The sequence below is a fragment of the Phoca vitulina genome, unplaced genomic scaffold, assembly GCF_004348235.1.
Source record: "Phoca vitulina isolate PV1807 unplaced genomic scaffold, GSC_HSeal_1.0 scaffold62, whole genome shotgun sequence".
In the NCBI taxonomy this organism is placed as follows: domain Eukaryota; kingdom Metazoa; phylum Chordata; class Mammalia; order Carnivora; family Phocidae; genus Phoca; species Phoca vitulina.
The window spans coordinates 1,950,188-1,977,779 of NW_022589765.1; the positions used below are offsets into that span (position 1 = coordinate 1,950,188).

Genomic DNA, 27,592 nt, shown 5'->3' on the forward strand with positions numbered 1-27,592 from the left:
TGAAATGTCTTCCCTTGAAAGATTCTAACTTAGCACTATTATGGAACCACATGAACGCTTGAGCAGAACTATGCCTTTCTTGAGCAACATTAACAGTGATAAAAAATGCACATCGGGCAGTTAGATTGCAACTAATAAAGAGCACTACTTCAGTCTATTATGAATGATTTATATATAGCATATTGGATATGGAGATCATTAGTAATAATATAATACTCTATTATTATCATTACAAGGTCACACTGATGATCTTTGTCAAAGGTGACAATAATGTTATTGACCTACATTTTAAAAAATTTTTAAATTGTTTGCCCTTATTACTGAGATTTTGCCTCAATATAAAAAGAATAAGTTTTGGGATTACTTGATTTATAAATTAGGGCCATAAGGTTAATTGAGTGCCAGTCATAAAATATTGGAATACTAAAGTTTAAAGTTTTTGTTTTCTTTTTTCTTTTGTTTTAATTCACCACACTGCCTTTTCTAAAATGGATTTTTGAAGCTTTTTTTGTTTTATTTTTTTTAATTTAAAGTCCAATTAGTTAACATGCAATGTAATACTAGTTTCAGGTATACAGTATAGTGATTCAACACTTCCATACAACAGCCAGTGCTCATCACAAGTGCCCTCCTTCACTCCCACCCCATATTTCCTCCATCCCCCCACCCACCTAAAATGGATTTTTGAAGAATTTAAAACATAGCTATTTTATATATGAGTAATATGTGTTCATTATAGAAAAATTAGAAAATATAGACACACAGAAAGATGAAAATCATATATATTTTACATACATATATGTCTTTTTAAAAGCCGGACTCATGTAATTACTTTATAATGTGCTTTTTTCATTTATCAATATATTGTTAACATTTCTGTGCAATAAAATATGTATACACACATACACATGTGTGTGTATATGTAGAGAGAGAGACATGTATCTCTCAAGTTGGGTGAAATAGTAGGGATTATTATAGGACATATTTCCTGCCCTACTGCCCAGTACCAAGTGTGGCCCATGGAGACATATAGTTAATTTTATAACTGTCATGAAGGAAGTCATGTGGGACATCGGAAAAATGACTGAGCTGAAAGTGAGGGGACCTGGATTCTAGTCCTGGCTCTGCCACTAACCACACATGTGACTCCGTGCAAGCCATTTAACCTCTCAGCCTGTTTCCTCGGGATTGTTTTGAGGATTAAATGAAATGTGTATATGAACGTTTCTGGTAAACTATTAAAGGACTACTTTAGTATAAGAAATTTAAATTACCATAAATTATTTACATTGGTGAAAACTTGAAATTGTGGGCATTTCGTCTCAAAATGAGTGGTATATTGAGCAATAATTAGTATTGTTAAGTTGGGACCGTCTTTGTGGGTGAGAATTCCATAGCCCTCTAGGTATACTCACCGTTAATTAAATTCTTTATTAGCAACATAGTTAATATGATTGTTTGAAGTTTCAAGCAGACCTTTTAAGAGACTGACCCCATTATTCCTTGTGAATTGCAAAATGAAGTCTTAGGTTCACAACACCCATGCTTCCTCCCACCCCAATCCCTCATGTGTCTCTTCCTTTCCCTCATAGAAGGACTGCTTTGGACCTGCTTGTACATATGTTTGAAGGATAATTTGGCCTAATTTGTTTACAGGAATTACAAGGGTGACCTTTATTCAGCTGTCTCCTTTTTGATTCTCATAACTTCTGGATCTATTAAGGTATGTGCATTCTACACTGAAATTTACTTGGGGAACTGAACACTTTGTTGTATAATGTGAAAGGAACGGAATGTTTCACTGCTATAATCAGTTATATTCATTGAGCATCATGTAAATGAAATGCATTATTTTAAACCTTTAAAAACTTATTTGGCCATGGTATAGATAAGTTTGTGTCTGTACGCCATAATTGTTAGAGAGTCTTTGCAAAATCAAATATGCAAGCTGTTCTACATATTTGAATGATCCTGTGACCTTTTCTATATACAGCTGCTAAAACCAAGAGACTCCTTGACTAATGGGAGTATCTGCAAAGTACAAGGGAACAGCAGCGGCCAATGAGGATGTTTGTAGAACCATTTAGTAGTTCTTACTGATTGAAAATAAGCATGGCATTTCTTCATATCAATTGAAAAAAATTTCATTCAGAGAATTTTACTGACAAAATAAATATTTGCCTCCTAAAATGAATATTTTAATTTTTTAGGAAAGTCTCAAGTAAAATATCTGTATTGACATGGTATTGCATTCGTTTATTTACCCTTCCATCCTTCCTTTCATCCATCCCTCTACCTGTCTATACACTCAGTAAATATTTATTGTGCAACTACTGGGCAAAAGTTATTGTGCCTTTTCTTTTGGTAAATGTGCCAAAGTAGATAGAATTTGCCTGGAATACTGAGAAAGCAGTTGCTTCTCTATTCAGTCCACTGGTAGATGGAATATGCGAGAAAATGTGGCAAGGTGGGGAGACTTTTAGATTAATCAAAATCTACAGTTACCTGAAAGACCCCTCATTGGCTTTCATTCTTATTAAAAATATTGGTCAATATTCAGTACTTAGTAAGAAATAGAGAATATTAATTTTTTTTCCTTTGGTACCTATATTTGGTAGTGCTACACATTATTATTCAAATATGAATTCTCATCCCAATTTGTAAAAAAGTCAAAAGGATGATCTGAATTTGTGATAAGTCTTTGGAATCACTTGATATTTTCTCTAAAGTATGTAAAACAATGAGATTACATAAAAAACGAAATCCTTAAAGTCTTGGAATTTGCATTGTCAATTGAAAAATACAGTACAAATACGTTAAGGTTTTTTTTTTTTTTTTAATTGGGTTCCAGTTCATTGAGATTAGTCTGTAATGGGAATTTTAAATGGATTTGTCCGTTTTTACGATGCACGTAGTTCCATTTGCCATTCTTCTTGAGGTATTGCCTTTAGGGAATACTATTGCCAAAAATTTCGATCACTATAGGAAAAAAACGTATCAGAAAATAAAATGACAGAATTAAAAAAGAAACTCACTGAGGAAGGAAGTCGAGATTTTTGCATTTTACATCATTTGTGAAAATAATGCTCTTAATTTGGGAATTGTGAGTCCACCAGTTGTGTAATATTAACTGAAAGGTATTTTTTCATACTTATAAAGGCTTAAGTGTGTGAAGAATGATAGTCTTCCTAACCTTAGGTGAATGAATAGATCAGAATGGAGGAAAAATGCCTAAAAGGCCAAAAGAACACACACTTACGAAAATAATTGGCACTAAATATTTAAAAGGTTCAGAGAGCAGCTAGTTTTCCTCCCTTAGAGAGACAACACGGTATACTAGAAAAGCCTTTGCCCATTAATCAGGAAATCTGGGCTCTGCTCCCGGTCTTATACTGCTGATATGGTCCTCCTTGGGTCACTTTTCCACTCTGAGCCTTGGTTTTCTCATATCTGTAATAAAAACTTTGGATAGCTCTGAGTTTCTTCCTCCTCAGTCTATGATTTTGGGAAAGTTAAGGACCCTTCTCAAGTGTGCAAAAAACCACATACCAGCTCTTAAAAAGATGGCTGCTTGTTTAAGTGTTTTAGTGCATCCGTAATAGGGCATTTATTTATGTTTTATGTTAAAGTAATTGTGGCTCCCAACACCACTGCCCCCCCACCATCACATACACACCAGTATTGGCATTATAATAAATAGAGTCAAGTAGAAGTTTAGTTAGTAGTCCTTTTTTCCTCCTTGATAAACATGCTTAACTTTGGGATACTGATGTGCTGCTCCTAAGTCTCTTGAAATTCAGCAAAACTGTATGTTTTCTCCCTCTTGCAAGGTGGTCATTCAAGGTCAAGCATCTCTCTGTAACTTGGAACCAGCCAAGTGCATAACCCGATGAGTTCAGACTCCAGTGCTTTCAATCTGGCACCCTTCATGAGCATTGAGTTCATATTAAAGCCTTTAAAAGATATTCTTCTTCATCTGCATATCACAGCAATAACAACCTAGGCATAGGACAGTGCCTGGGAGCAAATAACCACTTGGAGTTAATGATCTGAGGGGCAGCTGAAGGACCATTGACTCTTCCTAGTCAGCCCTTCATCCCTATAAAATGCCTATTCCTGAGATGGCAAGCCTTCAATAATTTTTTCTGTCTCACATCAGATGGAGTAGTGGCCATAAATAATAGCGTTTACTACATAATAATGAGATGTGGTGATGCAATAAAATATCAACAATTCTAGTACCATACAGAGATGGCTATTCTGATCAAACCAAAAGAAAGAGTGGTAAATAAAGTTCATGAATCATAATATTTTAGAAGTGACTTTCCCTTTATTGATTTGAAATGAAATATAAGAATTCATATGGTTTAGGGGAGCAGTTCCCTTTTCTTTTTTGCTCCTTATTCCACTGACGAATGATCCATATTCAAAATAATAAAAAGACACCTCTGACATCTATTTTAAATGGATTTTTAAAATAGTGTATGTTCAGCTTCCCCTTCCCTTTTTGGCACTAGATTCAGCTTTCGAGATATGTATAGCTTTGAACTAAGTAACAAATACAATTCTACAAATGTTTGGTTTTTTTTTTCCCCCAGAAGAAGCATTTTTCACTTATTTATTACTGTGACAAACAAAAATTTCTACAGTGTGCCAAGCATGGTACTAGGTGCTGGGGCAACAAAAACCGATAAGGGTCATAGTCCCCAACCACAAGCTCATGGTAGAGAGGTGAGGCCTGACCTATACACAGAGAAATAAAATAATTGTTGTAGGTATGGAATGCATATGAATTTATTTGCTCATGGCATTCATATTATATATTTTAATTAAAAATATTCACATATCAGAACCTACTCAATAGGGCAGTGAGATATATAATCTCAAATAGCTCCCGACTCAAAAAGTCTTTAGGAATCACTGGTCATGGTAGGCAGAATGGCCCCCCAAAGATGTCCATGTCCTAATCCCTGGAACCTGTGAATCTGTTGCATCACATGACAAAGGGGGAATGAAGACTGCAGATAGAATTAAGGTTGCTATTCAGCTGACCTCAAAATAGGAAGATTATCCTGGTTAACTGGGTGAACTCACTGTAATCACAAGGGGCCTTAAAAGTGTAAGAGGGAGGCAGAAGTGAGAACCAGAGAGAGGGCAGCTTGAGAAGACCTCGGCCAACATTGCTGGCTTTGAAGACAGTGGCCACAAGCCAAGGAATGGGGGTGACCTCTCGAAGCTGGAAAGGGTAAGGAAAAGGATTATCCCCCACAGCCTCTAGAAGGAAATGTAACCCTGCAAGCACTTTCACTGTAGTCCATCAAGACCCATTTCAGACTTCTGACTTCCAGAACTGTAAGATAAATCTGGATTGTTTTATGCCACCAAGTCTGTGGTAGTTTATTATAGTGGCAGTAGAGAACTAGTACACTGAAGTTTACCCAATATAGAAAATCTGCAGCAGAGTCTCTAGTTAGCAGTCATGATTGCTAAAAGGCATAGTTTATTCTGATCTTGGTGCACAGGGATATTTGTCTAGTGACCATTTTTTTTTCCTGGATACACATTATCAGGACCCACCTTTAGAAGTACAACTATTTATGAGATCCCTAAAATCCCACTGACTGTCTCAAGGAGAATATAGCCTTCCTTCTCTCTCCTTCTGTGGACCACTTAAGTCCCTTTATTTCATCCCCTTGTCCCTCATCCCTCCTCCTTGATGTCTAGGATGCAAGGTTGGTGGATAGGTGACAAGTAGAAAATTACCTTTCTTTCATGGAACACCTACAGCAGCAAGAAAGATATAGACACTACTATCCTAATAAATTATCCTGACATGGGTTTTGTGACAAGTATAAAGTTGGGAATTGAATATAGTATGAAACAGGAGTCTCAAGCTAGTGGCCTACTACTCAGGATCAGTCTTCAGATATGTTTTGTTTGCAACCCAGAACTCTTCTTTTCCTCTCTCTCCTCCCCCCTTCCTTTTTTTTAATGTTTATAGCTTGAGTGTACCCTGTTCTGTTCCATAATGTCTGCCACCTCCTTTTGCCTTATTTCTTGCTTACCTAACTCACGTGCTATGAGCCTGGGCCCTATGCTGTAGAGGTTAAGTACATATGCTTTGGGGTTTAAGTAGATAAGGTGATCCAGTTCTGCCACATATTTGCTGTACAACTTGGGCAAGTACATTAAATATAATCTTTCTAAAGCCTAGTCTCCTCATTTTTAAAATGGGGATTATAACACTTATCATGATGAGCGTTGAGTCATGTATTGAATTGTTGTATCATTATATTGTACACCTGAAACTAATATACCACTGTATGCTAATTATACTTAAATAAAATAAAATAAAATGAGGATAATAATTATACCTCATACCACATAAACTTGTGAGGTTTAAGATGGCACTTTGCACAATGATTGCCTATAACTAAGTACATGCTCATAAAGATCAGCTATCACTCTCACAACTGTTACTGCCACTGTGAGAGCACAAAGAGAAGCTAATCAGTTGCATCTAGTAGAGGGATGAGAAGCAGGCATCTGAAAAGGCTTCATGTAGAAGGTGATGCTAGTAATGTTGGAGCCATCCTAAAAGTGTTGACTGATAGGAGATAGGGAAGAGCAATTTGGTATTATCTGGTGAACAAATGGCAAGGATGGGCAGATGTTCTAAGCAAAAGAAGCAGGGGCAAAGAAACATCCTATAGTCCTGGTCCCTTAGAGGAGCTGCATTCTTTCTATATAGGTAAAGGGTGATGTAGAAGGTAAGCATGAGAAAAGATGAGGTTGGAAAGGTAGGCTGGGGATAGATAAAGAGGGACTTCTATGTCCTAAGGAGTATCTCCTTTCTCTTGTTGGTCAGTGGTTTTGTAAAGCTACTTGTGAAATTTGAAGTTTGGTCTACTACCTACTGAGCCTCTGTCTTGCATGAGAGCAACCCTGGAAACAAATTCACTTAGGAACACAGTTTAAAAACCATTTCTATAGGCATGAAGGAACTAGGGAAGGATACTAACATTTGTGATATGAAGGGTTCACTCTGATGATAGTATAAAGGATGGCTTGGAGGATGCAATATTGAAGGCCAGGGAACGAATTAAGAGACTGTTGCCATAGGCCAGATAGATGATGAGGGCCAGGTGGCAGTTGACAGTGGGAATAATGATAAAGGGATGGATTTGAACAATGATTCTCAAACTTGAATGTTTATCAGAATCACTTGGAGGGCTTGTTAAGTTGCAAATTGCTAGACCTTTCCCCTGAGTTTCTGTTTCAGCCGGTCTGGGGTGGGGCCCAAGAATTTGATTTCTTTTTTTTTTCCAAGATTTTATTTATTTATTTATTGAGAGAGAGAGAGCATGAGCAGAGGGGAGGGGCAGAGGGAGAGGGAGAAAGAATCCCAAGCAGACTCCTCTCTGAGCACAGAGCCCGACGTGGGGCTCTATCCCAGGACCCCAAGATCATGACCTAAGCCGAAATCAAGAGTTGAACACTTAACTGACTGAGCCCCCCAGGTGCTCGAAGAATTTGCATTTCTAACAAGTTTCCAGGGGATGCTGATGCCACTGGTCCAGGGATTACACTTTGAGAACCATAAGATTTGACATATGCTAATAGGCATGGGTCACTCATTAGATATAAGAAGTGAGAGGATAAAATGAGAGAAAATGAGAGAATAAAATGAGAGAAAGGTTTCTGGCTTGGGAGACTGGGTAGATGGTAATACCACTCAGTATTACTGAGATCAAGTTGAAACTGAGTTGAAAAAATTTTTTCATGACCCTAGGGTCAGCTAAAAATCTTTAAACATGATTTCTAATCAGACCCTGGGCCCTTTTCTGGATATCTTGACTCTGTTCTTTTGTAATGGTTTCTCCCACCTCACCCCACCCCTACTCCTACCCCACCTCTATTCATTTGCTTTGGTGCCATTCACCTTCAGGGAGTGAAAGTACAGGTTTTGGCCTTGGTGGGGGGAAATGGGGGGCATAGGTGAGGATAATGATTTCCATTTTATACCTGTTGAGTTTGAGGAGCATATGAAACATTTAAATGAGAGAATCTCAAAAAAAATAATTTAAGCTTTAGTTTTTGTTCTTAATTTAAGAAAAGTTTATCTCCTTATTTCAGTTTGGTCATCATCTTCTTATTATGCAAAATCAGAATAGTCAAGATACAGGTCCAGATGTAGTTAGATTGAGCTTTTGGTGTATGTGCAGTCAATCCTTTAAGGATTTCTGAGTGTTAAATTTTCTCATAGCTGACAATCATCCTTTTTATAGTATAGATCAGTGAATCCCAAACATGTTCATTTTAAAATTCCCCTTGAACATTCCAGTGACCTAGCTTTCTCTACCGCTTCACCAAAAAGAAAAATCAAAGTATGGCAGAATATCCGTGCTGTTAAGTAGGGGAGAGTAAGAGAGTATCATGTAGGTTGCCCGTTTTTCATTTTTTCTTTCCTTTTTTTGCATGTGGCCTATTTCAGTAATGGTCAGATTTTACACCAAAGCTACAAGCCATCTCTCTAAGTTTGAGAGTAGGCAAAGAAAAGATCTTACAACAGGATAAAATATCCTACATGCAATGGTGAGATGAGGAATAAAACAGGGCCTATTAGACTTTAGAGGAGCAGGAGTGAATACTAAGCAAGAAGAATCAAACAGATAGATTTGATTTTGTTGCAAGGGGGCAGTTGTACAGGTAAGCTGAACTTTTCTGGCATATGGTATATCTTTACAGATTAGATGATGGATTGATAGATCAATAGACTGTGACAGATCAATAATCGATAAATTGATAGATTGATGGATAGATATGGATTCTCCATTAACTTGTCAGCTTATACTTCCATGAAACTGTAGAATCATCCTTAATGTGTGGGCAAAAATGTGATACGATGGTCAATTATAGCCATTTACTGCCATAAACTTCCTTGAAAAGATACATTTAACTGTGCCATCATTCTCTTTTGGAGTCTACTCATCTTAGTGACTGATTACATACTTGTATTTTGTGGGTAGGACAACCATTCATACACTTCCATTTGCAAGACCCATAATGAACCTTAACTTGTAGATTGCGTTCATTTTCTTGTAGCATTTAGCTCTGATCTTTTAAGGAAAATGGAAGCATTACTCAGTTGGTACTTATTCCTCTACCTTAGGGGGAAAAAAACAGAAAAACAACCATAAAACTGAAAACAAAGCTGTAGGCTTTTGCTAAGTGTTTATAGATAAGCCATAATCGGAAATGCATACATATTTGCCAACAAGAAGTCCCACATTAGATGTTTAGGAAATGGGTTCAGAGTTAATAGAAATGGCTCTTGTGGTTTCTGAAAATCTCTCTGAGCAGATCTTCTTCAGGGGTGTTATTTCAGCCCCATGATATTGCTACCCTGACAGCTGAATGCAGCAGAAGTGTCTTTTGGGTGAGGCGAAGTCCAGCCCTCCATTTCACCTTAGTAAATTTGAAATCACTATTTCTTTAGCCTAACACACTTCCAGAGTATATTGAGAATCACTATATATTCTTTTTTCAAAAGCTAAAGAAAAATGAAAAAAAAAAAAAAACAATGACAAAAATTCTGAAATAAGTACAAAGCAGTAATGTACTCCCATGCCATGTGGCACACTATCTGAAGTAGCCAGGGTCTTTTCTATAGGATAGACATTGAATTGGTGACCTTCACATATTGTCCTATTTTTGCTGAATGTCTGACAAATGTCAGATGAAACTATTCAACTTACATGATTTTAAATGGCTGTTTGCCAAGAACACACCAGCTACCTATTTTATCCCAGACTTATATGTACTGCTGCATGCGAACCTCAATTTTGAAAGATAAATTTTAACTGACATGGCTGGCTATCACCTGGTGTGATAGATGACTGATTTTGTTCTCCTCTTATTTGCAACATTCTCACCTGGTTAAATCGGGTGGGTATAATTCATAGTGTATGATGTAAAGCTTTAATGATAAATTAACATAAACAATACAAGTTTTCAGTGCCCTTTTTAGTTTTATTTAATTTTACACCCTGCTTTGTTCAAAAGCATCTTGATTGATGCTTGAATATTTTGTATACTGTATATGTATGCAAAATAAAAGATGCACTTATGGGCATGCCCTGATCCAAGCTTACACCTACATACTGTATGATGTGAGTACCATCTATGAGTACTAATTTGCACCAAGTTTATAGCTTTAATCACAAGAGAGCACACAATGTTACTATTCATTTTACTGTTCACAATAGTGTGAGGAGGCAGAGGAAGGAGCTCAAAGAAGATTGGTAATTCTAAGAAAGACTGATTTCCAGTTAAGTACATTTTCGTAAGTCATTTTGTCATTTGGTAAATACACAATGATTATTCCTTCAGACAGATGAAATATTCATTAGGAAGAGAAGTGAGGAAATCACATTACTATTAAAGAGTAGCAAGGGAGTGGGAGACCTGTCAAGAACATTCTGACCCCAGAAAAAAGAAATCAGAATAGCCACAGAGAGGGACCACAGAATGCAAACTTTTTAAAAGGTTATTTCCATAAAGTCTGAGGAAATCTTGGCCTCCATTAAGATTTTTGTCCCTGAGAGCCTAAACTGTAAGTATGGTATCTGCTTTGTCTGCAGAATAAAAAAGGAGATCTTTGCTTAATCATTATCCTGGGAGCTGAACATCCTGCTACATTTGAATAAAAATGCCTACTTCATTACTGATGGGAACAGAGAGTTCCGTGTACCAAATGATTTACAGTAGAGCTTACTGACAAGGGCTACCTTATAAATGAACAGGCTGTTTAAAGAATACTAGTTGTTAATGTGTTTACTATTGGGGGGATAGTAAATCGGTGGGGGAGACGAACCATGAGAGACTATGGACTCTGAGAAACAAACAGGGTTCTAGAGGGGAAGGGGGTGGGGGGATGGGCTAGCCTGGTGATGGGTATTAAAGAGGGCACGTTCTGCATGGAGCACTGGGTGTTATATGCAAACAATGAATCATGGAACACTACATCAAGAACTAATGATGTAATGTATGGTGATTAACATAACATAAAAAAAGGAAGTCATGCTGACAGTAATGCCCACAAATTCTAAGAAATTTACCAAACGAATGCTGTCTTTTGAAAAGCAGTTCTATTATACCTTTATGTAAAATGGGAAAGGATGACGTAGAAAATAGAACTCTGATGTGTCGACAGTATCATCAGTTTTTTTCCTCTAGTGAAATCTCTTAAAAATGATGAGAAACATAGAGCTATGAAATAACTGAGCTGCAGAGGACCTTGAGAAATCATTTGCTGTAGGCTTCTGCTTTCAAGAATATGAATGTCTACACAAAGGGTAAGGGAGTCATGTAGTCAGGCCTGAGTGTAGAACTCTTTATTTTAGCAAATATATATAGCATTTATGTGTCAGGCACTGTTCTTAAGTGCTTCATAAATATTAACTGGGCAAATCTGTCACAGCACTGATTTTTCCCTCCTTTTTTCTTTTTCTTTCTCCTTATTTTTTCTCTCTATATCTTTCCCTGTTCCCTTTTGCTGCTACTTGTTTCTTAGTTTTGCCACTGGCCCTCCTTAGCACTGCTCCAGGCTTGTCAGGGCCCTTCAGTATAATGAGACTACTGAACTCTAGTGTAAGCCTTTTTTTTCCTCATTGCTTTTAAGAATGTCATAGAATTTAAGTCAGATTTCTTATTGAAATCAAAATAGATTATTTTACCATTTTGCCTTCATCTCTGACTTATCATTTTATCATGGAAGGAAATAAAACTGGCCTAGAAAAATTTGATAGCCGCATAGCATTGATAGTTATTTCTAGTGTTTTACAATCATTTATGGTTTTTTTTAATGATAATACTTTTGGATAAGACTGGAATTGGAATGGGGATTGCATATAGACTATTCCTCAAATAATAATTTCCCATTTAAAATTTCCAGTTTACCAAACCACATGAGGATCTTCTCTTTTTTTTTCCTTGTTCTTGACATTTGGCAAAAGAAGGTGAATATGCTTTCTTCACTTTATATTTTGTCTTCTCATTCTTGAGTTTGTGTTTTTTATTTTAAAAATGTTGAAGGTCTTTATAAATGACTTCTCACCTTGTTCTTTCACTTCTCTGTCTAGGACATAGATAATCCCATGTGACTGACATATTTTAAATAACAATAGACAATTTGGTTTTTAGCTTACTTTTAAAAAATTATATAGCGTTTTCTGTGTGTTGCTAATTGACATGTGCATGTATATGTGAGAGAGATCTAGCAAGTTATGAACAATTGCTTTATGCCAAAAACTGTTCTATTCATTTTAAACCTGTTATCTCACTTAATCCCCATAATAACTTTATGAAGCCTATACTATTATCATCTCCAATTGTAAAGTTTAAAAGACTGAGGCCAAGAGAGGTTAAGTAATTTGGCTAAGGTCACTAAGTGGCATGGCCATTATTCAAATAAGGTTTGGGCTACTATTTTCTTATATCTCTATTTGTTACTAAATCCATTAAGGGAAGAATCCTGTTTTATTTTTACTCTGACTTGTTTTTATTGTTTGGGTGCCCCAATTTAGGAATTCCTAAGTTAAAACATCTGAATCTTGGACTGGACCTTTGGATATGGCAGCAGAATTGCAGACACCCGCACAGAGAGTGTTCTTATTGTGGAATACTTCAACTAAAGGATCCTAACATGACCCCTCTAAAGAATGATTCTAGTATATATAGTTTAAAATATAATCTTGAAATGTTTGCAGTAGCTGGGGTGCCTGGGTGGCTCAATGGATTAAGTGTCTGACTCTTGATTTTGGCTCAGGGCATGATCTCAGGTTTGTGAGATAGAGCCCCGTGTCGGGCTCCATGCTGGGTGTAGAGCCTGCCTCAGATTCTCTCTCTCTCTCTCTCTCCCTCTCCTCCCCCCAAAATGTTTGCAGTAGCCAAGATCGATCGATCAATCGATCGATAGATAAGATAAATCAGAGAAACTTGATTTTCTGGTATCCCTCATCCTGTGCCTATCCATATTGCCATTCTGAGAAGAACTTATCTTCTCTTTGTCTGATATCAATGTTGTTCATTTCCTATGACTCTTCCTTGAGAAAATAAACTGGAGATTTCTTCCTGGATTATTTTCTGTTTTCTATATTCAAACTGTGTATATATTCAAGATCCATTACTTGTTTTCCTCCCTCTACCTTTTCTTCCTTGGGGATTTCATCTACATTTATAACTTTGACTGGTATTTCTTGCATAAATGAAGTTTAAAACCTATTTCTTTCACTATAGTCCCATACCTCCAACTTCTTGCCACATGTGTATCCTTGGATATTCTGCTGATGTCTGAAATTCATCATGTTTCTAAAGGTGAGCACATCTTCTTTTCAAGGTTGGATCCCCTGTCCACCTTCTCAGTTTCTGTCAGTGATACCATCATTTTTCCAGCTACTCAGGCTTAAAACCTTGAATTTTCCTTGCCCTCTTCTTGTACTATGCATTCCATATATAATCTGTCATTATGTCCCCTCAGTGCTTCATAATGTCTTTCACTTCCCTCCTTTTTTTTTTTTTTTTTTGGTATCACTGCTATGAGCTTTACCTCTAGTTTAGACAGTTTAATATCTTGCTCATTAATTCTCTCCTAAAGCTTAGTGTATTTCCTTGCCCACAGCAGGAACTTGGTGTATTTTGGTCTGTGATTGATTGAGGAGCAGGTTACCTCCTATCTCTAGCAGCAATGAGTGAATCACTTTTGGAACCAGATTTTTTGGAGTCCATCTTTTCCTGCATGTGTGTAGTATCCCTTTTGGAGCCAGGTGTATATATTTTATTAGGGTTGATATTATATATATATCTTTCATGAGCTACTAAGAGGGAAAGGACTTAAATTGATCTTGAATTAATGACTTCCAGTGTTTAGAAGGACAATCAGTTCATTTTATCCAGTGAGACTGAGATAATAAGCTTCATGATGATGTAGGCTGGATAATCTTTATTTACTGCCAGATCCCAGCACCTAGCTCTGTACATAGCATGGAGTAGGTATTTCCAAATATGCGTTGGATGAATTAATATATAAATGCAATGATGGTGATAACTATGTTGTCCCAAAACAGGAGAACAAAAGTCTCCTGATGACTTGTCTCATTTCCTCTAATATATTAGACTGAGGGGATTATACCCAACATACTGAGATTTTTCCACATAGTCCTATATTTAAGACAATAATTGAATCTTTAAGTAAAATTAATGTCCATGCTAAATTATGCTTCTTGTGGGATATCATGGCATGATTCTACTTGGGCACCACAAATTATATTGATGGGGTGAAATGTGTTTTCATGTCTGTTTGTAAAATGTGGAATATTATTGAATTACTTTAAGTGTCATGTTTGAGATGAGTTTAGGCTGGTTTCTTTGCGTTTGACACATTTCAGTCTGTCATCCTGTCCTGAAAGATGTTGAAAATTAAATGGAGATACTTAAATAATTTAATTTATCAGTTTGCTTACAGCTATGTGGTTTATCAAGCCAGATGTCAGTAGCCTCACTCTCTTGCAGCTCAGTTGCTGCCAGACATAAATTAAAAATGTTTCTGCATGTCGGGGATTAGCATGTAAAAAAGAAAGAAACTTTGTTTCAGATATCCAGTCTCAATGTAGTCTCTGCTGGGCATTGCCTTTTTTTTTTTTTTTTTTAGTCATTGGCTAATTTTGAAAAAAGAAGGAAAGAGTATAAGTCATTCATAAAACAAGCTCAATTATATTTCTAGGGAAATCCAGTTCCCTGTGCAGATGATGATGTAACTCACTTCTCTATAACACAAAGTCTATAATAGAAATGTCACTCTAGTTTCACGCCTCCCCCTCCCCAGAAGCCATTTTCTGTTGTTGTTTAAATGCAATAGATTTACTAAAGTTTTTATGGCTATACTGTCAACATTTCTAGTTTCTCTTTTAAAAATTGGTCTAGACAATGTTTTAGCAGGGTGTTTTTCCTAGCAAGCAAGTAAGCATCTGAGTGTATCTCCCCCCACACAAATGGAAAATAGTTTCTGTGTAATTTAAAGGAGGTATTGTAGGAGATGACTCCAGCTGATAGGAACAACGAAGGATCTCTCCCAGCTCTGCTCGCCTTCACTGTGGAACCTTGGAACCTTGGGTAAGTCAGTTGCTCTATCTAGGTTTATATCTTCTTATATAAATGAGGAGTTAAGGCTGAATCATCTCTGTTTCCTCACATGCTCTAGAATTCTTTAAGATGTTTTTAAGTCTCAGGCAGACTTTATTTCAACTCTTTTTGCATTATTAAATTCTTTCCATCCTTTAAGACCCATGAAATATTCCAAGCTGCATGACTCTAAGTTGACTTTCCCATTTTTTGAATTCCTACAGCATTTATATAGTCAGAATGCAGAGTTTTGCATGTTTGGATAGTCATACTCTTTTCTTGTGCATTAAAATGATCTCCACAACTATCAAGGGTCTTGAATATAGGAACAATGTCTTATACTTCTCCTCTTTCCTTCATTAAATCCATAACATTATGAATTACATAAAATTATTAAATGATTTAGATGAAATGTGATTTGCTTATCACCTGGATTGAAAGAATTTGGAGTGTGAACAAAAAGAGCCTCTTTTCATGAAATTCTGATTCATTTGGTAGCTAAAAAAGAGTATAGAGGCCTCCTGTGAAATTATTGCCCTAAAGCCCTTATACTGAAGTAATATCCCAGTCAAAAAGAATTTTTTCTGGGTCTTTAGATCTGGGGATTCCATTTGTGAGAAACAAGTCCCCATTTGGCAGGAAAGAGCTATTTTGGTCATTTTTCTTTTCTGGACCTCTAATATCAATTTTCTAATCCAATCCAGCCAACATAAATTGAGCACATACTATGTGTCATATACTGTGATATACACTGTGATGGGTTGGAGGAAGATTGGTGTGTGTGAAGAGTGATAGGACAGGATTTTTGCCCTTGAAGGGTTCACAGTGTAGAAGTTGGGGTATAATTGACACAAAAAGAAACAAACAAAACCCCCTACCATATAATATAATAAGAAGAGTAATTGAGGTACATATGAAGTGATATGGAACAAGAGACCAGGAAGCTTCTGACTGTATCTCATGTTTTATGTCTAGGAATATACTACAGAAAGATGACATTTATTTGGGGTTTAGAAAATGACCAGGAACTTGGCTGTTAGGAAAGGTAGGAAAGTGAATCTAAGGTGGATATATTAAAATAAGTAAAAGCATAAAGGTATGCAATCTATGGTGTGTCTGAGGGAACATCTGGTATGGCTAAATTACAGGATGTTTAGGGAGAACATTTCAGAAGAAAGGACTGGAGTAGCAGGCCAGCTTCCTGGCTTATTACTGATCATCCAGGTTCATTTAATTCCCTAGAGGATATATATCCTTGAGCATTTTCTAAAAGTAATGAAGGCCATGGGGTGGGGGGAGACAGTATACAAGAGGAACTTGTTGTGGAAGTATATTCCTTTCTGCCAGCAATTTTTCAGAGTCAACTTCTTCAACTGTCCTATATATTCAAGACCGTAGGTTTTTTGTTTTGTTTTGTTTTGGGTTTGTTTTGATTTTTTTTTGCTGTTTCTCTTGCATGCATATTAGGAATGATGAGATTGTCTTAATTCATTTTAGGACTAATTAAAATAGAAAAAACCTCGAGTAAGCATCTGAAATTGAAATCTTACAACTAATACATAGCAGTAGGCAGCAACACAGACAGCTGACACTACATTGCACCCAGGCTTCGATATAGGAAACTTCTTTAAAAAAAAAAAAAAAAGATTTTATTTATTTATTTGACAGAGAGAGACACAGAGAGAGAGGGAACACAAGCAGGGGGAGTGGGAGAGGGAGAAGCAGGCTTCCTGCTGAGCAGGGAGCCTGACGTGGGGCTCCATCCCAGGACCTTGGAACCATGACCTGACCTGAAGGCAGACGCTTAAACGACTGAGCCACCCAGGCACGCCCCCTTCGATATAGGAAACTTCTTGAGCAAGTTTGGAATGTGGACCTTGCTTTCTTGTGTAACTTTTTCAAGTCTTAGTGGTCGCTGCTGTTCCCTCAGGCAACCAGGGAATTTACGTTTATTTTCTTCCTTTGTGTCTACTCCCTGGAAAACATAAAGCCAACCCAGAAAAGGATCTGACAAACTTAGTAATTTGGCACCCTGAGCCACTTAAGGCCCTGTGGGATGGTCTCCCAGTGCTGTTTGCATTTTCACAAGGGGAGAAAGGCCTTGCCGAAAAGAGGCTTTAGAATTTCCTGGTAGCTACTACTTCAACATTGAGAACAAGTCACTGATAACACTTTATGGCCCTTTATCTTGTCCAATAATATTAAGCTACTTGAAGTCTGATATTTTTCGCAACTGAAATGAGAATATAGAGCTAGATTTTTATAATAAAAATGGAATGAAGGATTGGATTCTCCAGGCTATTTCTCCCATTTACTGTTTCCCTTTAAAATAGTGAATAAACAATATTTTAGCTAGAGAGAAAAAGAGAGTGAGAACAAAAGAAAATAAAAATATCAAAAGAAGAAATGACTTTTCTGGCTTCTCTTATATATTGCTGAGTTTAAGAAACTGATTTTTGATTGGCAAGGAGAGTGTTAAGGTTTTGGGTAGAACTGTAGCTGTTAAAAGAACTGTATTTTACATAAGCAAATTAGCATGGGCTCAGAGTATTTAGTTTTGAGATAAAACTAAATCTATTAAAAATTGGGCACCTGGGTGGCTCAGTTGGTTAAGCTACTGCCTTTGGCTCAGGTCATGATCCCGGAGTCCTGGGATCGAGTCCCGCATCAGGCTCCCTGCTTGGCAGGGAACCTGCTTCTCCCTCTGACCCTACCCCTCTTGTGCTCTCTCTCTCAAATAAATAAATAAAATAAAATCTTTAAAAAAAAATAAATCTATTAAAAACTATCTGAGGGTCAGATTATTTCTCTGTTCCTTTAAAAGCAAAGCCATAGGCTGACTGAGAAGCAAATTAAGAAAGAGGAAAATAATTCTGATTTATACCAGCCATGTGTGGCCACCATAACCAGTTTGTTAGTCAGTTCATTGTAATTGGATTTCTGAATTATTTTTTTTCATCCTACATTATTGCCATCTTTAAAAAGAATGTGGTCATTTTTCAGCTTCTCGCATTGATAAGTAGGTACACAACTTCCACTGTTTTTCATGTGTGTCTAATTTTTGCCACTCTGCTGAAAAATATGTGACAAAACAGAAGTCAGTATATTGCGTTTTACTTCCTCAGTAGAAAACAGTTTCAGCAGGAGGTACAGTATAATACCTAGTGCTCACAAGTAGAAACTATTTATTTCAGCCAGCTACTATGTCTGTGGTGTACTTGGCTGGGCACTAAGCACTGAGAGAGTAGCAAAGCAAAAGATGCATCTTCTTCCTTCAAAGTGCTTATCCTCTAGGATGAGAAATATGATCTGTACAAATGCAGGGTATATTGATTTCCTATGGCTCTGTAACAAATGATCACAAACTGAGGGGCTTAAAACAATACTAATTATCTCAATTTCTGTAAGTCAGAAGTCTGGGCATGACTTCGAAGATTTCTCTGCTCAGAGTCTCCCAAGGCTCCAGTCAAGGTGTCACGGAGTTGGCTGAGCTTGTTCTCATCTGGAGGCTAGACTGGGGAAAGATCCATTTTCAACTCCCTTAGGTTGTTGGCAGAATTAATTTCTTTGCCCCTGTAGAGTTCAGGGCAGTTCAGTTCTTCAAAGCCAGCCATGGTAGGAGAGAGAGTCTCTGCCGCTTCAAATCTCTAACTTCAGAGGTGGCCTTAACCCTCTTTACAAAAGAGCCCTCTTGACTATATCAGACCAACCCAAGATAATCTCTCTTTTGATTAAGCTAAGACCAACAGATTTAGGGACCCTAATTATACCTGAAAAAATCCCTTTGCCTTTTCTATATCTTATTGATTAGAAGCAAGTGATAGACTGGGAGAGGGAATTGCATAAGAGTGTAACTTACTGGGTGTTACCCTAAGATGTGTTGGCCACATACAGCAAACACTAAATATAAGCATTAACAACAAAACTACCTTGGTACAGACAACAAATCTAAGTGGAAAGTATGCACAGGGACTGAGGGGACAGAGAAAAAGGGTGATCCCTTCTTAGAGGTAGCTCATTTATTCAGCAAAAGTTTACTCTGCACTTACCATGTACCAGGCCTTGTGTTAAGCTCTGAGACTGAAGTAAATACTGAACGGCAAGTGCCTTAGGTTATTCTTGAAGACCTACAAGTTTAATTCTAGAAGATTCCAGAATCCTATCAGATGTATTTATCTGAAAAAGAGATACTAAAAAAAAGATGATAGTAAATATGTTTACTTATAGCCATGGGTTCCTTATATCTTGCTGTGGAGGTACAATACAGACACACACACTCACACAGGCATACACAGAGGTATACACACCTTGGGGTAGAAAATTGTAATGATCAAGGCCAGGTTTGAAGATCTCACTATTGAGTCAATTCGGGTAATGCACCTGGTGAGCAAAGAAGTTTCTCATATCAGTCAGTGCATTTAACATATTAGAGTTTATTTGATTTTTTTTTTTCTATTTATTACCTTACTGGATCTGAACACCAGCCCTGTCACATACACAAAGCAAAGTCCCACTCCCACTTTACTGAGGAATTCCTTAGATTAGATAAGCAGGATAGTGGAAAACAAAGGCTAAAACCTAAGTCCTGTCACTCCAAATCCAGGGTTTTCTATGTGATGCTTATGACTTGACAGTAAGGAAGTAAGATGGAAAAAAAAATATATAGAAAACAAAAGTATCCAGCTTCTCCTGTTCTAACTTGTAATGTGAGATTTCCCTTCTTATTCTGTGTTCAGTGAACATTTTTTTTTTTTTTGCCTTGTTTGTTTTTAAGCCCCAAATCATAAGCCTGGAGTTCTTTATGGAGTCAGAGTATTTATACTCAGGAATTTATGAAAATAAAAGTCATTGTCCCTGAAAAGTGCCCTTGGACTCACCTAGAGGGACCACTTCCTAGGAATAGGCTCTACTGAGAGTCCAAACAAGCTTACCATTTTCACAATGACTGTAATGATGTGAACATTGGCCCATTGGGAATGAGAATGAAATCACCAAATCATTTCATATAGGCTGTTGTACAACTGATAGTTATGATAATAAATTTCAGGATGCTGCTATCTGCTTGTTCAAATCCACTTTGGGATGTTTGCAGTTCACCCAATTTTGCTGCAGATTTTGTTCTTACTACTATTCAGGCGACTTTAAGCCAAATGTTTAGTCAGTTTTTCATTTTGTATCCTTACTGTCTACATTCAGGCTTTACATAGTATACTCTAGAGATACTGCCTGGTGACCTAAAGCTGCTACATCCTGTCAATGGGAAAGTGTGTTGCGCACTAAATGCTGAGAATAGGCATTTGCTTCATATAGGTGTCTCATAAGTTAATTGCAAAGGGCCTCTTAGGACTCCATTGCAATATTTGTTTTCTGCAGGTGAAACTTGAAGATTAAACAACAGTGTCATATCTGACTGAAGCTAACAGCCTCAAACCAAACTAGTTGTGGGGATTTGATTATAGCAAAATGGAATTTAGGATTCCATAGTCATTTAAATACTCCCTAATATGCAATTTTATCTGTCTTCAATTATTTGTATCTCATTTCACAGACACATGAAGATACATCAACCCTCACATCCAACCATTGTTTGTAGCCTGTTTCTCCAAAAATCTCTTTAGAAGGTTAAATGTAAAGTTTTCTAGTATCTCAATATTTAATATGTTATAGCATAAATATAACGAACCTTTCATTTTTACACTATAAGTACATTAGACTAGTAATTTTGGTCCTTGAATTTTAATTGCTGACTTTATTACTAACTAGCTGTGTGACATTGAGAAAGTCACATTACTTCTCTAGGTCTTGGTTTTCTAGTTTATTTCCCAAGGCTATTGTGATGAAAAATCAAGATAGTGTACACAAAAAATACTTTAAAGAAAACAAAGTGCAGTGGACAGAGTAGTTAATAATAATAGCAAATGTTGGTAACTTGGTTGGCATTGCTATTTAAATTCATCATATCATAAAACTTGTGTAAATGATGTTCACTCCCTCATGTGCATATGGGCATTCTTAAAGTAGCTTTGTTTCATTTGAGCGTAAATGCTGTTTTTCTAATGAGGTTATGATGTTTTACAGTTATCAGGTGTAAATGAAAAGGGACAAGTTTTTCAAAGATCCCTAACAATATCTTTTTTTACATAAGACATTATATGTTATTAGATTCTACTGCCTAATAAGTAGCATACAAAATGAGAAATAGATATTGATTTGTTCTGCCTGCAATGCTATTATGCATCCATTTGCATTTTTGAAACATGCTCTATCTCAATATATATCACATGTGCAAAACTTGAGTGCCATCAGCACCAAATCATTTGAGTTATTCTTTACTAAAATTATTTTTTCCTCTAATGGCAAAAATTATGGCTCTTGAAGCACTCAGAAAGTAACTCAAGCCAACCATGATGGCTTAAAAATGTGATTACTTTATTAGTTTATGGCAGTAATAAAATATATGGCATACAAGGAGAAGACAAAGTGTTTTCCAAAAGAAGTGTCCATGTAATCTTCACTACCTGAGTTCTCTGTTGAAGCAAAGGTAAGGAGTTAGCATAGTGCACTTCCTGAATTGTGGGCCCTAGTGGTGCCAGTCTTTCAAAAGTTGAACGGAAAAGGAGCTCAGTTTTTGTCTTCCTACTGTCATTAAGAACATCTCTGTTTCTCTTCCCCCTACCTGTACCCATAGCAGTATCACCACATCAAGGAACGTTACCTGTCATTGTGTGCCTTTATGATACAGGTGCCCAAATTTTTCTTTTTCCACTCTTTATTTCATGTAGTGTAGTAAAGTAATAGGCTTCCTATGGCGAGGACAGCTTATAAATGAAATAATGCCTCAGATCTACATTCACATTTCTCTATGTTAGTGTCTAATGATTTCGTTTTGAGCCATGGGTATATTGGCTATTAATAGAGCCAGAGAATATGGCAAAAATCCAACTCCCTCCACATTTCTATTTAATATGCAAAACCAATCCTTCTCCATCCTGTTCTTTCCCGCCTTCTCCTCCTGTGTCTCTTCCATCCTCATAATGGTGTTAAGAATTGGTATAATTTCATTAACTAGAGGTTATGCAAATTAATATAGAAGGTTTCTTTTGATGGCCTAGATAATGTGAATGAGAATCACTTTCTCACTGTAAACTAATCTGTAATGACAGACACTCAATGTCATTTGTGTCACTGACAGCTTTTTATGCTAGCTTTAGCAACCCTTGTCCTCCTGAATCAAGTTTGTTTTCTAGTCATAAACATGATATTCAGTCATGAATACCTTTTTGGTAGAAGTTGAATGGAGAAGGTGGTGGTATTAGAAGGAAGCCATACTCCCTTTCCAGAAACTTCCTATACTTAGGCACAATGCAGGTTGACCCCACTCTGTTATGTCTTAAGTGACAGAACAGTGCCTACAACTATGGTATACTTATATAAATTAACATTGACTTCGTGAAGAATGAAAGGCACACAGGAAAGGAGCTTTCCCTCTTATTTACTTAGTTGAAGTATAATTTGAAAGGTTGTTATCACACCTTAGGTGCATTCTTAGCCCAATGGAAGAAGTCAGTGAAGCAAGTTTACAAGTGTTCATAGAGTGTCTACTATGTGCTAGGTACTCTGTTAGGAACTCTGCCAGGTATAAAGCAATAATTTGACATTTCAAGTGTTCACTTTATGTTCTTTAGATTTTAAGTGCAATACAAATTGAGAGAAGAGAAACTCAGTGCAGACTGTAGTACTTATGGATGCTATTGTAGAGGAACCGAGGAAAATCTACAATCTGGAGAGATTGAGGATTGAAAATATTCCATTTGGGCAGAATGACATAATCAAAGGCTCAGCCTTTATTTCATAGGCAAGATAAAATTATTTGAGGATTTTAAGCAGGGATGTGACATGATAAAATGGTATTATGGGAGGGATAGAAAGTGGCTTAAGTGGTAGGGGTTTGTCATTTAGAAGGATATCACAGTAAGCTATGTCTGTACATAAACAGCCAGTTTAAGGCTTTGTGTACACATGTGACTGAAATCAGTCAAAGAACTAGTTGTTTTTGAAATTAACTGACTTGGAACTGTTGTGAAAACAACCAGTTTGATCGAATTCAGTTGTTTCTCTCCAAATCAGCTCATTATTATAGAGGCACTATGTGTTAATTACACTCAGAAAAAAATCACTTAAGCTTGTTGTTTCATGGCTTACAGGCAAACCAGCTTGTAGATTACCTAAAAATTTGGCTTTTCAGCTGGAAGTTTCAGTGTTGTGTCGATACAGCCTTTTAAGAGTTGCATAGATATTGGCAGGCAGTACTAAGATATGTTAGAATTACTAGGTGTTAGGAAACAGATTTAAGTTATCACCCATAGCAAAATAAATCCTTGAGCAAAGAAGTGACAAAAATCCATATGGTATACTTATTAAATTATTTTCAGTGGTGTAGAATTCACTAACTTTAAAATTTACAGAAGGGAGGATGGAGGAGAAAAAAAGGGACCAAAAGGCACTTTATTTTATATATAATATTTAAAATAATACATAATGAAGAATATGCGATTGTTAGGAAATAGGCTTTTCTGAAAAGAAGGAACTCATTTGTCAAGACTATATTCCAAAGGGTTAGTACCAGGCTAAACATTAAACAGAGGTCATGAATATTTTTTAAACACTTATTTTCTCATATCTGAATGTCATTTCAAACTTAACTTTTCCTGAAGGAACACCAACTGCTCTATCCTTAATGATGTCCTGGGGCATCTTTATTTTTGCTTCTCATAGCCAACCTAAAATATAATAGCTATATCAGTATCTCTAGAACAGTAGCTACTGAGGCTTTCTAGATAGCTATTATGACGGCATTGTCAATGCCAAGTAAGTCACCTGGTTGTGACAACCTGTGGCCAGGGCTACTCACTGGCTAAATGACACCCACCCTAGGGAATGTAGGGCAGTATGAAGCTTCTTTGAGAAAAGAAGCACTTTTCTGTGGCAGTTCTTGCACAACAACCACATACTGCCATTATTGATTTGTTTCCAGCTTCTGGTTTATAGCTGTATCAGTAATACAACATCCAGAGAGACCAGAGGCAGGGATACCATTTAAGAGGCCATTGGCACAGCCTAAGAAAGTGGTAATCTAAATTAAAGTAGTGGCAGTGGGAGTAGTAAGAGATTGACATATGGTAGAGGCATTATGACAGTTGAATTTTCAAACTTTGGTAGCTCTGGGAAGATGGAATGTTAAGAGTGAGACGGAAGGTCAGAATGATCCCAAAGTTACAATTTTGAGCAACTGGGAGTATGTGGGTACTGTTAAGTGAAATGGGGCATTCAGGAGGTAGAGTAGGTTTGTGATGAGGAAAGAGATTCCATTCTGGGTATGTTGTCTTTGAGGTGCCCAAGGGGATGATAGTCAACTGATTGTTGGGATTGTGAAATTGGGGCTTAGATAAGAGAGTGGGGCTGGAGATGCAGATAAGGGAATCATCAGTTTATTCAGAATTTAGGTGTTAATTGAAGGTGTGGCAATGGATACAATTGCCCAGGAGAGAACATAGAGAGCAAACAAAACAAAACAAAATGGACCGAGGGAAAGACTTGAGGTGCAGAGAGAGGAAGAGTAGCCAATGAAAGAGTTAGTGAAGGAGCAGAGAGATAAAATGAAAGCCAGGATAATGTAGTGTTTTGGAGCCTAAAGGAAAAGAGGGAATCAAAAGGTGTGAGGGTGGTCAGCACTATGAAATGTTGCAGAAAAGTTGAAGAGGCTGAAGGTTGAAAAAAGGCACTTGGCACTCTGGTGATCTTTATTTAAGGGGTAATTTCAGTGGAGTGGAAAGAGCAGGTATCAGGTTGCAATGAGTAAGGAAGTGGAAGAAGGAAATAGATGCTAGGTCACACATTGTCAGTGATAGGAACTGTTGTGATAAAGTCAAAAAAATATGACTTAAGTTTATGGATTTCAATTCTGACAGTGCACAAGTGCTTCATTAGGTGGTATCCCCAGTTCATTTGCTTATCCCCCATGAATCCAGGGTGGCACTGTGAAATTCTGTCAATAGCTGATGGAGTTTTCACAGCCAAAACAGGGAGCAACAGAGGCGAAGTCAAAGAAGTCATCCTCTTACTGAGTCCTTTTCTCAGTTCCTCGGGGTCTCATAGTACCTGGCACAGAGTAGGCTCTGAATTACCTGTTAGTTGAATGGAATTGAATCCTTTGAGAATCTCTCTCTTAACACACTGATTGCCTTAGGGAAAAACAACCAAATAAAAGCTTTTCCACTGGCCAGGGTCCATACATGCTACCATGTCTTTTGGGAAAGGAGAAGTTGACATTTTAATTCTTCAGTGCCAGCGTTTGGTACTGGGCTTATGGTAAAATGTCCCCAGTTTCTTTGTTTTTCAAAGCGATTTTAATAACTAGGAACATCATGTTTATTAGCAAATGATCTTGACAGAAAGTCCCTCACCTTGATAACATGCACATACACACACTGCCTCAAAGTCTGTTGTAAAATGAAGGATTTTCTGTCTGGAACTAAGAATGATTTATTTTTTTTTTTCATTAAACATTTGTCATGTCACAGACAGAACATTGCTGACATTCTTTCATCTGATTGGTTTATCATTCCGACTTAAGCATCTGCATCAAATCTCCTTAGCCTGGTATGATTAGAACTCCTGTTAAGATACAAATTCTAAACATTTGTAGTACATAAACTTCCTACGATCGGTGTTTTTGCATGTTTTTGTATAATATTAAGATTTTTCACATCAGGTTTTATATACAAGGAAGAACTTTCTGAGAGACCTGTTGAACACTGAAAAGTGATGGAGAGAAAAAGAAAAACTAAGGAAATTATTCTCTAAAAGTCTACTAATGATTTAAATAAGTATCTCTCTCCTAATGGGGTGTTGATGTTTATGGTCAGACAGGGTTGATGGCCATGGTAATAGGACTTCATAAGGACTTTGCTAACTCCTAACTTTTTTTTTTTTATTTAAAGATTTTATTTATTTATTTGACAGAGAGAGACACAGCAAGAGAGGGAACACAAGCGGGGGAGTGGGAGAGGGAGAAGCAGGCTTCCCGCAGAGCAGGGAGCCCGATGCGGGGCTCGATCCCAGGACTCTGGGATCATGACCCGAGCCGAAGGCAGACGCTCAATGACTGAGCCACCCAGGCGCCCCAACTAACTCCTAACTTTAAATGATAATTTAGTCACCTCGAGTTGTTTTGGATTAAGATGGAGTATAAACAGATAAATTTTATTACTTAGGATGCTCCTGACTACAACTTGAAAAAAAAAAACCCACAATTTGGAGTGACTTTAACAATAGAGATTTATTATCTCACATAACAAAAACTCTTAAGGTAGAGTTGGTCACTTCTGTGGCTTAAAGACATCATTTTATGTCTTGCTCCTCCATCAACAGTGTGTAAGGTACCTTGTTCTTCCTAATAGCAATATGGATGCAACAGTGTCAGGCATCACATCCTCATACAATGCAGAAAGGGGCAGAAAAAAAGAATCATTTGTTTCTGTAACTCTTTAGTGCTGAGAAATCTTTCTCACCCTTTTACCCCAAGAAACCTTTGCCACCCTTTTACCCCAAGAAACCTTTGCCTCACACTGCATTGGCCAAAATTGTGTCACATGACTCTTCCTTAGCCAAAGAGAATGGAATTATCATAATCTACTTACATTAATCAAGACTGACACTCTGTGACTGAGTCTGGGTTTGGGTCTGGGCCTGCAGTTTCAGCTGGAACTAGGGCTAGGGCTGTGGATATAGACTTCTTAAAACAGCTTTATGGAGATCCGACTCACATATAAAAAAAATTCATATATTTAATGTGTACAATTCAGTGGCTTTTGGTCTGTTCACAGAATTGGGCAATCGTCACCACAGCCAACTTTAGAACATTTTCATCACCCCTAAAAGAAATCCCATACCATTTATGTACTTACACTGTATATTCCCTTTGTCCCTAGCCCCCATCAGCCACTAATCTACTTTCTGTCTATATGGATTTGCCTATTCTGGATATTTCATATAAATGGAATCATACATTATGTGGCCTATTATGACAGACTCCTTTCACTTAGCAAAATATTTTCAAATTCATCCATGTTGTAGCATGGATCAGCACTTCCTTCCTTTTTATGGCTTTATAGTATTCTCTTTTATGGATACAGCACATTTTGTTTATACGTACATGAGTTGATGGACATTTGGGTTGTTTCTACCTTTTGACTATCATGAAAATGATGCTATGAACATTCGTATACAAGTATTTGTGTGACCATATGTTTTTACTTCTTTTACATATATACCTAGTAGTGGAATTGCTAGGTCATATAGTAACCCTGTGCTTAACTTTTTGAGGAACTGCCAAACTCTTTCCCACAATGGT

At 37.1% G+C, this 27,592-nt stretch overlaps 1 protein-coding gene across 4 annotated transcripts in view; it reads left to right on the forward strand.

Annotated features, from left to right (window-relative positions):
* TENM1 (teneurin transmembrane protein 1) overlaps positions 1-27,592 on the forward strand; it is a 775,694-nt gene that overhangs the window by 14,515 nt on the left and 733,587 nt on the right. For 3 of the 4 annotated variants that reach the window (XM_032391374.1, XM_032391377.1, XM_032391378.1), the window contains exon 2: positions 1,657-1,723. The exons of the other annotated variant lie outside the window; for it this stretch is intronic. The gene's annotated coding sequence lies outside the window, so the exon portion shown is untranslated. The remainder of the gene's footprint in view (positions 1-1,656; positions 1,724-27,592) is intronic. 4 annotated transcript variants of the gene reach the window in all.